This window comes from Erinaceus europaeus, chromosome 5 (genome assembly GCF_950295315.1).
Source record: "Erinaceus europaeus chromosome 5, mEriEur2.1, whole genome shotgun sequence".
Taxonomy (NCBI): Eukaryota; Metazoa; Chordata; class Mammalia; order Eulipotyphla; family Erinaceidae; genus Erinaceus; species Erinaceus europaeus.
Genome location: NC_080166.1, coordinates 8,622,356 through 8,633,451, shown reverse-complemented (window position 1 = coordinate 8,633,451; position 11,096 = coordinate 8,622,356).

The following is an 11,096-nucleotide window of genomic DNA, read 5'->3' as shown; positions in this document are numbered from 1 at the left end:
AGTGGCATTTGCTTGAAGGAAGGGTTATGGTTTCCTCGTGTTGTGTTAAAGCAGACTAATTTAGAATGTTGTAGGTAAGCTTACCCAGTGGGCATGTAAAACCGTCACTCTGTCGTGGGGCTTTTGTTAGGTCCTGGGTCTGGTGCCAACAGAGTTTCCCAGTCTCTAGATATGCTATTTCCATGGTGGCTTCTGTGTAAGATTGCTCTAGACTGAGGTCTTTCTAGACAGTGATCCCCTTGGCTCATTCATCTCTGGGACTCCAGAATGGGACTGGCGTAGCTGACTCACTTTTGAAGTTTCAAATTATAACATTAACATAAACACTGAGTACCTGTGAATCTATGATTGGTTTCATCTTACAAACCACTCTCTCACATTCGTTTGAAATTAAGTGTTCTCAAAGCAGTGTCATGTAGGCGAGCTCTACACTCCCACCCACCCATGAAACTGCTGTGTCCTACTTTACGTATGTGCTGCTAGGGCTCAATGCTGAGAACTTCTAACAGGCTTTAAAATGTACAGAGAGGGTGGGGGTAGATAGCATAATGGTTATGCAAAGAAACTCTCAAGCCTGGGTCTCCGAAGTCCCAGGTTCAATCCCCCGCACCACCATAAACCAGAGCTGAGCAGTGCTCTGGTGTTTCTCTCTGTGACTTTCTCTCTCTGCATCTCTCTAAAAAAAAAGAAAAAAATTACAGAGAGGAGTACAGATTGTCTACCAACTATTTCAGAGAATAAGGAAAATATTTATTTTCCCAGCTTTCATTGAGGTGTAATGGACATAAACTATTGTATAAGTTTGGGGGCCGGGCAGTAGCAGCTGGTTAAGCACACATGGCACTAAGCACAAGGACCGGCGTAAGGATTGTGGTTCGAGCCCCTGGCTCTCCACCTCCAGGGGGGTGGGTCGCTTCACAGGCGATGAAGCAGGTTAGCAAGTGTCTATCTTTCTCTCCCCCTCTCTGTTTTCCCCTCCTCTCTGGATTTCTCTCTGTCCTATCCAACAACGACAACAGCAATAAACAACAAGGGCAACAAAAGGGAAAACACAGTCTCCAGGAGCAGTGGATTCATAGTGCAGTCCCTTATAAGTTTAAAGTGTTCAGCATGATAATTTGGTGTCTCTCTATATTAAATGATTGCCACAGTAATGTTTGTTAATACCCTTAACATTTTTTATTATCTTTACTTATTGGATAGAGTCAGCCAGAAATCAACAGAGGAGAGGGTGATAGGGAGAGAGAAGGAAAGACACCTTCAGCACTCCTTCACCACTCACAAAGCTTTCCTCTGCAGGTGGGGACCAGGGACTCAAATCTAGGTCCTTACTGTAATATGTGCGTTCAACCAGGTATGCCACCACCTGGCTCTCCTCTCTCTGTTTTTTTTTTTTTAATTATTAAACTTTGTTTTTACCTCCCACAACGACATAATGATGTGTGTGTGTATGTGTGTGTGTGTGTGTGTGTGTGTGTACAGATCATTTAGGATATACATGCTTAGCAGCTTTCAGGAACATAGCACTGTATGTTGTCCATTAGGATTCTAGAACTTACTCATCTTGTAACAGAAGGTTTATACCTTTTGTTAAAAAACCTACGCATATCCCCCCACCTTGAGTCCTCGGCCAACACTAATCTGCTCTCTGTTTCTGTGAGTGGAGTTTTAGATCCCTCACATAAGTGAAATCATATGGTGTATGCCATATTTTATCAAATTTATCTCAGCATAATGCCCTCAATGTCCATCTATGTTGTGAATGGTAAAATATCCTCTTCATGACTATATACTATTCTATTATGATATGTATATACCATATATACCTTATCTACTCATCTGCAGATAAACATTCAGTTTGTTGGTCTGAATAATGCTACAATGAACATGGAATCATGGACATGTTTTCATGGTCCTGATTTCCTTTTTTTCTCTATCTAGGCCTAGATATAGAATTGCTACACCATTGTTTGCTATACCTATTGCTACATCTATTTTTAATTGTCTTGAAGAATCTCTACACTGTTTTTCATAGTACCCATACCAATTTCCATTCCCACCAACAGTGACTAAGACTTCCCTTTTTATCGTCAACACTCGTTATCTCTTAGCCTTTTGATGAGAGCAGTTCTACAGGTGTGAGGTGATGTGTCATTGTGGTTTTGACTTGCTTTACCTCACTGGCGAGTGGTGCTGAGTATCTTCTCACGTGTCTGTTAGTGATTTGTACATCTTCTTTGGAAAAATGACTATTAGACCTTCTGTTCATTCTTTTTTTTTCTTTTTTCCATCAGGGTTATCACTAAGTTCCAGCACTATGAATCCACCATTCTCAGTGATCATTTTTTCCTTTCTCTCTCTCTCTCTTTAAAATTTTTAAATGTTTTATTTATTTATTTATTTATTTATTTATTAATAAGAGAGATAGGAGGAGAGGGAGAAAGAGCCAGCTATCACTGTGGTACATGTGCTGCCGGGGACTGAACTCAGGATCTCATGCTTGAGAGTCCAGCATATTATCCACTGCGCCACTTCTTGGCCCATTCTATTTTTTATTTGACAGGACAGAGAGAAATTGAGAGGGGAGGGGAGGTAGGGATAGAAAGACAGACACCTGCAGACTTGCTTCATCATTCATGAAGTGTTCCCCCTGCAGGCGGGGTGGGGGCTCCCCCTTGGTCCTTGCACATGGTGCACTTAACCAGGCGTTCCACCACACAGCTCCCTTTCTGTTCATTTTTAATTGGAGTTTTTTCTTTCCTATTGAGTTGTATCAATGTCTTAGACATTTTTAGATACCCGTGCCTTATCAGCTAGATAGGATGCAAGTATTTTCTCATCTCCTGCAGGCTGCCCTTTTCATTTTGTTCATTGTTTATTTTGCCATGCAGAGGCACTTGGTGTAATATAATCTTTTTGTTGAAATAAACCCACACAAAATCAACCAACTAATATTTTACAAGGAACTCAAGAATACTGAGAACTACAAATTACAAAGAACAAATTACAAAGAACTCAAGAATACTGAGTAGTGTAAATATGCTTTTTTTCAATCAGTAGTGTTGGGAAAACTGGACATTCATAAGCAGAAGAAGAAAATTGAATCCCTGCCTTACACCATTCACAAGAATGAACTCAAAATTCATTAAAGACTTAAACAAAAGACCAGATATTATAAAACTCTTTGAAGAAACTGTAGGGAAGAAGTATCTTCCCAGGTGGTTTTTGCTTCCTAGGTGACTCTTTGATTATGATACATGAAACACAAGCAATAATAGCAAACAATAAAGGAGGAATAGATCTCTTAGAACTTGAGGTTATCTTCCAGAGTAGACAATATATATTTTCCTTTCTATTTTCTACTCCTTTTTTTTTCAAGTATTCCAGTTAAGCAGATAAAAATATGTCTCCAAACCCATCAATGTGCCAGTCAAACAAAATCCATCACCTCCCAAGGAAAGCACTATTTTTCTCTTCTTTGCTCTCCCAGATTCTCTTCATTTATCCTTGGGTTATATTTTCTTTTTTTTTTTTTAATTTATTTAAGAAAGGATTAATTAACAAAACCATAGGGGAGGAGGGGTACAACTCCACACAATTCCCACCACCCAATCTCCATATCCCACCCCCTCCCCTGATAGCTTTCCCATTCTCTATCCCTCTGGGAGCATGGACCCAGGGTCATTGTGGGTTGTAGAAGGTGGAAGGTCTGGCCTCTGTAATTGCTTCCCCGCTGAACATGGGCGTTGACTGGTCGGTCCATACTCCCAGTCTGCCTCTCTCTTTCCCTAGTAGGATGGGTCTAGATTTTCTATAAACTTCCTTTTACTTCATGCTGTGAAAACATCCCATTTACAATTTCCTTTCCTTATATATCACTGTGCTCTTGGCCATCCCTCCATGCCCCATCCCACTCGGTCCACCTCAGAATTCTCAAAACCTTATTGTTTGGGTTTTGATACAGACCAGATCTGTATCAAAGCAGTATCTGCTGTCATTTTAATTATTAAGATTGGATATTCTTGTTGCTCTTGGAGGTAGTGCAATGGATAAAATGTTGGACTCTCCAATGTGAGGTCTTGAGTTTGATCCCCAGCAGCACATGTGCAGAGTCATGCTGTGATTCTCTTGCTCTCTCTCTCTCTCTCTCTTTCTCTCCCTCTCTCTTAAATAAATATTTAAACAAGATGATTGTCTACCTCTTCAAGGCACTGATCTTATGTTTGCTGTAGAAGGGAGTACAGTAGTTTCCAAAAGGTACTACTCAACAAAAGCACATTGACTACCTATTGATTTTTCTCTTAGTTATACATCACAATTCTCCTGTTTGCCAAGTCCTGCTTCAAGCCAACATGGAATTATGTATGGCACCTGGGGACAAAGATGGCATGAAGAACAAAAACCTAGAGATAATCCTATAAGCTCATTCAGAACAAAGGTTTAATTATCTCTCTATCAGCTAAGCTTTTCATCGAAGCTGGGTTGTAATAAGTAGCAAATTGACGAGCTTCATACCCTCTGCTGACTTTGGTGAGTGTGAGTAACATAAGGATACAAGTCAGAGTGCAGGAAAGGACCCAGGTTCGAGCCCGTGGTCCCCACCTGCAGGGGGGAAATCTTCAAGAGTGTTGAAGCAGTGCTGCAGGTGTCTCTCTGTCTCCCTTTCTTTCTTTTTTTATATATTTATTTATTTTCCCTTTTGTTGCCCTTGTTTTTTCATTGTTGTTGTAGTTATTATTGTTGTTGATATCTTCATTGCTAGATAGGACAGAGAGCAATGGAGAGAGGAGGGGAAAACAGAGAGGGGGAAAGAAAGACAGACACCTGCAGACCTGCTTCACCACTTGTGAAGCGACTCCCCTGCAGGCGGGGAGCTGGGGTTCGAACCAGGATCCTCATGCCAGTCCTTGTGCTTTGCGCCACCTGCGCTTAACCCGCTGCGCTACAGCCCAACTCCCGATGTTTGGAATTTCTGCATATGAAACTAAGAGCAGAACTAGCCTGAGAGTGTTACTTTCTTTCTGTCTACTTCCTACTTCTCATTATTTATTTACTTATTTATTTATTTATTTTTAATATTTATTTATTGGATTGAGGCAGCCAGAAATCAAGAGGGGAGGGAGTGATAGAGAGGGAGAGAGATAGAGAGACACCCACAGTACTGCTTCACTTCTTGCAAAGCTTTCCCTCTGCAGGTAGGGAACTGCATGGGGGCTCAAACCCAGGTCCTTGAACATTGTAATACATGTGCTCAACCAGTTGCGCCACCACCTGGCCCCATACTTCTCATTATTTATCAACAAAAAGGTTAAGAAATGTTGTACCGGGAGAAGAGACGGAGATGGTGGGTATCAGTGGAGAAGGAAAAGAAGGAGGGTGTGGTCTCTTACTGTCTAAATGGGCAGGTTCTTTCTCCTCTGTCCTGTTCCCTTACTACCTCTTCAATCCACCCCACAGTGTCATCCCCTTACACACACACACACACACACACACACACACACACACACACACACACACATTCAACAACCAGAGCAAGTTGTAAGACTTCTTAGCATGATGGAAAGTCATTAGTGAAAAACAAAAAAAAAGAAAGAAAGAAAGGAAGGAAGAAAGAGAGAGAGAGAAGGAAAAAAGGAAGAAAGAAAGAAAAAGAAAGAAAGAAAGAAAGAAAGAAAGAAAGAAAGAAAGAAAGAAAGAAAGAAGGAAAGGATATTCACACGGGAGCCCTAGAGTTGGGTGTGAGCACAAAGGGTTAAGTCACATGGCACCAAACCACAATGGCCAGTCTCTGCCTCTCTGTCTGCACGCCTGCCCTCCTCCAGGTAGGGACATGGAAAGAGGAAGAGAGAGGAAGAGAGAGAAACCAGAAACAGAAGTGGCTTTATAGGATAAAACCGGAAGTGGATAGTCGGAAACGGAAATGGCTAGGAAAGGGGATGGAGAAAGGAAAAAGGCATGCTGGGAGCTTCCTTAGCAACTGTTGCTATGGTTTCAACTGGTGGGATTAATGTTACCCTGCAGGCAGGGTGGGTCTCGAGGTAGAAAGAAGACAGATCAGGCAAAACAATGATTATGTAAATAGGCCATAGTGTCAGCAGTGGAGGATGGAGCACGGGGGCTGCCCTTCCAGAATGGAAAGGAACTGACTGGGGTTGGGCAGTGGCACACCCAGTTAAGTTCACAGAGTACTAAGTGCTAAGGATCTGTGTTTAAGCCCCAGTTCCCCACCTGAGGGGGGGGTGGTGTCGATTCACAAGTTGTGAAGGAGGTCTGCCTGTCTTTCTTTCTTTCTTTCTTTCTTTCTTTCTTTCTTTCTTTCTTTCTTTCTTTCTTTCTTTCACCTCTGGCTTCTGGTGAGAACGGGGTTTGAACCTGAAGCCCTTCTGCCTCAGAGGCTATGTGCAGAGCCACTACACTAGGTTAGCACTCTGCAGTGCTGACACTCTCCCTATCTCCCCTTCCTCTCTCAATTTATCTCTGTCCTATTTAATAAAAATGGGAGAAAAAAAACCCACCAAATAAACATGGCTGCCAGGTGCAGAGGATTTGTAGTGCAGGCACCAAGGCCCAGTGATAACCCTGGAGGCAAAGAAAGAAAGAGAGAGAGAGAGAAAGAAAACTTATGAATGATAAAGTCTGCTTCCTAGAAGTTTTCTGAGTCTATCCACCTTTCTCCATCTCTACCATCACTCCACCCCCACTTGTGGGTCTTTATTTAAAATATTTAATAATTTATATGGCAGATAAGGATGGAAACTGACTATAAATAACCAGAATAGGAGGGCTGGGTGGTGGCTCACTTGGCTAAACACAAACACTACCAAGTACAAGGATCTGGGTTTGAGCCCCTGCTCCCCATCTGCGGGGTGTCTGCTTCACGACTGGTGAAGCAGGTCTGTATCTGTATTTCCCTCTATCTCCTCATCCTCTATCATTTTCTCTCTGTCTTACCTCATAAAAATCAGAAATAAAGAAAAAACGGAATAGTTGTACTGGTGAACCTTTCTCTTTGGAATCTAAGGTCCAGTTTCCCTTGGCCTGGGTCCTGTAAGAGCCTTCTAAGTACACCCTCCAACCAAACCTACTTCATACAATATAGTCAGAGTGACTTTTTATAAAAAGTGTAAATCTCATTCTGCCATCTCTCTTTGCTTCTTAAAATCGTTTCATGGCCTACTATCATTATGACAAAGAGAACCAACCGTCTTTATTTTAGTTGTTGCTGGGGCTTGTACCACACCAGGCTGACTTTTTCAGATAGAGAGATGCAGACGGAAAGGAATCACAGTACTGAAGTGTCCCTCAGTACAAGGACTGGGCTCAAACTTGGAAAGAGAACCTCCTTAACGTAGCCTTTGACGGGGGCAAGGGAAAGGTGCACCTGCGTTAGCGTACGCTTTGCCATGTGCCAAGGACCGGGATTCAGGTCCCAGTCCCTACCCGCAGGGAGGAAGACTCACGGCTGCTGGGATTGGTGAATTTTTTTGTGCAGGCACTGAGCCCCTGCAATCATTAGTGTGGCAATTAAACAACAAACAACAACACAATATAGCCTTTAAAGTCTTGCCTAACTAGACTTTATCTGCTTGTAGTAAATTGTTTTCCACATAAAGCAATATGGTTCATAGAAATGGAGACTGCATTAAAATATTTATTTATTTATTGCATAAAGAGAGAAATCCAGAGAGAAGAGGAGATAAGGAAGAAATAGAAATGTCTACAGTACTGCCTCAATGCTAGTGAAGTTTCCCCCTGAAAGTGAGGCCTGGGGACTTGAACTTGGGGTCCTTGCTCATTGTAGCACTCAGCCAGGTGCACCACTGCCTGGCTCCAGGACTAAGTTTGCTTTAGTCCTCACAATTGTTTCCTTAGTGACTGTGCGGAGGTAGTCCTTGACACAAAGTAGTTCATTAAATTTTTTTTGACTTTACACTTGTTTTAAGAAAGGAGTAGGAGGAGAAGGAGAACAAAAGGAGGGAGAAGAAGAAGAAGAAGAAGAAGAAGAAGAAGAAGAAGAAGAAGAAGAAGAAGAAGAAGAAGAAGAAGAAGAAGAAGGAGAAGAAAGAGAGAGAGGGAGAGAGAGAGAGGGAGAGAGAGAGAGAGAGAGGGAGAGAGAGAGAGGGAGAGAGAGAGAGAGAGAGAGAGAGAGAGAGGGCCTTAATATTGTTCAGCTTAATATTGTTCAGCTGTGGCTTATGGTAGTGATGGGGATTGAACCTGTGATTTCTGAGCCTCAGGCATGAATATCTTTTGCATAATCATTTTGCTGTCCCCACAGCTCTAAATTAATTAGCTAATTAATTAATTTTACCACAGAATTAGAGCATAGTTTAGCTACGGCTTATGGTGGTGCTGGGGTTTGAAACTGGGACCTTTGGTGGCTCAGGCATAAAAGTCTTTTTGCACAACCATTATCTTATCTCCCCAGCCCGAATATTTTTTGAATGAACACACAAGTCACGAAACCATTCCAGACTTTTCTAGCATGTACTGTGATATTCAGTCCCAGATTTTTCTGGCATATATATGAATGTATATATGCATGTATGCATATGTATGCATGTGCATATTTAAATTTCCTACTTTATTTTAGTAAATCACTGGGACTTTGTCATTCCCTGCCAATTCCTTCAGATAGAAAGAGAGACAATGTTAGAGATACCACATCATTGGAGCTTCCCACAGAGTGGTGGAGACTGGATTTGAACATGGGTACAGTGCATAAAAAAGCAGACACCCTTCTGGGTTAATTATTTTGCTGAGAGAAAGAGAGAGACACAGAGAGAAAGACAGAGACCCCATGTCAGGGTTATCTCTGGGGCTTCATAGCTGCATGATTCCTGTGGACTCTCTTCTCTCTTATTGTTTGTATGTCTGTCTCTGAAAGATAAGAGAGGGGAAAAGGCACAAAGAGAAGGAGTTTCCGCAGCACTTCCCCATTCTTTTTGAAGCTACTCTTTTACATGGAGCTTTCATCTGATGACTAGGGTTCAAACCAGGTTCCTCATGGATGGTAAAGTGTGTGCTTTACTGGGTGAACCATCTCTTGGCCCAGAATATGTTTTTAATAAACTGCGTCATAGAAGATCATTATCCACATTTTATATAATGTTGGACAGCAGTGATCTCCTGGTGGTGGAAGTGAGACATCGGGGAGCTATTACATTTCTTTTATTGTCCCTCTGTCCTAGCCTTCCTGCCTGAATCTAAACAGTCGTGTGACACAGTGTTCTGATTCCCAAGTAACTCTCCCAATTGTCCCCTAACTATGCTTTGGTCTATGTCTCATTATTTATTACACTTTCTTCCAGTCTAGTCCCTCTACTTTTACTCTTATTCTTCAGTTTATTTACTGCAAAGCTGCTAACTCTTTTCTTTCTTTTTTAGATAAGTCAAATCTAGCCATGTTATTCTCTTGCCTTAAAATACTTTAATGTACCCCTCAGTGGATTTATTTATTAATTTATTTATTTTACCACATCTCTGCTCAGCTCTGGGTTATGGTGGTGTGGGTGATTAAACCTGGGATGTTGGAGCCTCAAGCATGAGAGTCTGTTTGTATAACCATTATGCCCTCTCCCCTATCCAATGGATCAAAATTTAAGAAGACATATAAACACCTTCATAATTTTGGACCTGTCGACTACTTAATAAATAGTTACTGACTGAGGGTGGAAGGTGGTGCAGTACAAAGAGTGCTGGATTCCCAAGCATAAGAACTTGAGTTTTATTTCCATAGTGCAGGAGCCAGAGTGATGCTTTTAAACAGATACATTCGACTGGATAAAGTTATTAATCACCTGCTACATGCCAAGATATCTACTAGTAAGCAGTTGTATCAGATTGAATTATTATTTATCTATTATGGTCCCCTTATTGAAAACACTATCTCATAATAATTCCTCCTCTTGGAATAACTGTGCAGAAGTACTATAATATATCTACTTCCTAGAACCTGTTACACTATCATAATTTTGGGGGGGTTACAACTGATGTACCCCGTCCATTCATCACTTCTATCCACACCCATTTGAAAAATTCCTATTTATTATATATATATTTGTTCCCTTTTGTTGCCCTTGTTATTTTATTGTTGTAGCTATTGATGTTGTCGTCTTTGGACAGGACAGAGAGAAATGGAAAGAGGAGGGGAAGACAGGAGGAGAGAAAGATAGACACCTGCAGACCTGCTTCACTGCCTGTGAAGCGACTCCCCTGCAGGCGGGAAGCTGGGGGCTCAAACCAGGATCCTTATGCCAGTCCTTGCACTTTGCACCACATGCACTTAACCCAATGTGCTACCGCCTGACTGCCTCCTATTTATTTTTGCAAGACTTTATTAAAACATTATTTTTATTGAGGCATCCCACCCCCAGGATAATTTATTCTTTTTTTAATGTTTATTATCTATCTGGCTACTCTTTTTATGCTTCTTTATCTTTATCCTTCTCCAAAATAGTCTAAACTCCATGATATATATATATATATTGGTCACTACTTACTCTCCAGAGAATAGAATATTACCTACTAAGTGGGGAATAATGCTTGTTGATTGAGAATATATTCCCTTGGAGGGTGGTACCTAAGAACATATGGTAAACAGCATGAGTCCTTCTGTGGTAAACACATTTTAAGAAACCGTAACTTAGTGTAGTAATTTCTTGGTATACTTAAGTCTTGGTACATTTTAAAATATAGATTTTCTTATTATTTAATGTCCTTTTGAAAAATTGTCTCCAACTGTAAACTGAACCCTTGTATCATTTTGTATGACAATTAGTGTACGTAACTTGAATAATATATATATACCAACTATGACCAATTTCAAAAGCAAATATTTTTACTTGATCCTTTCCTATTTTGATCATGATAGAATTTTTAGCATGGCCTGGTAAGGCAAAAGTTAAACTCACCCTTCCTAGTATATACCAGATTTATTCCTATTTATTCCCTTTTCAATCAATGTTTGAGCTCGGTTTGAGTCATCTCTTGGTTAGTCTTGAGTATAAGATCAATATTAACTACTTATAGCAGTAGACTTTGGTTAGAGTTCTCTAGGATATGAGAAATCCTAGTTGATGATTATTTGTGCTCTA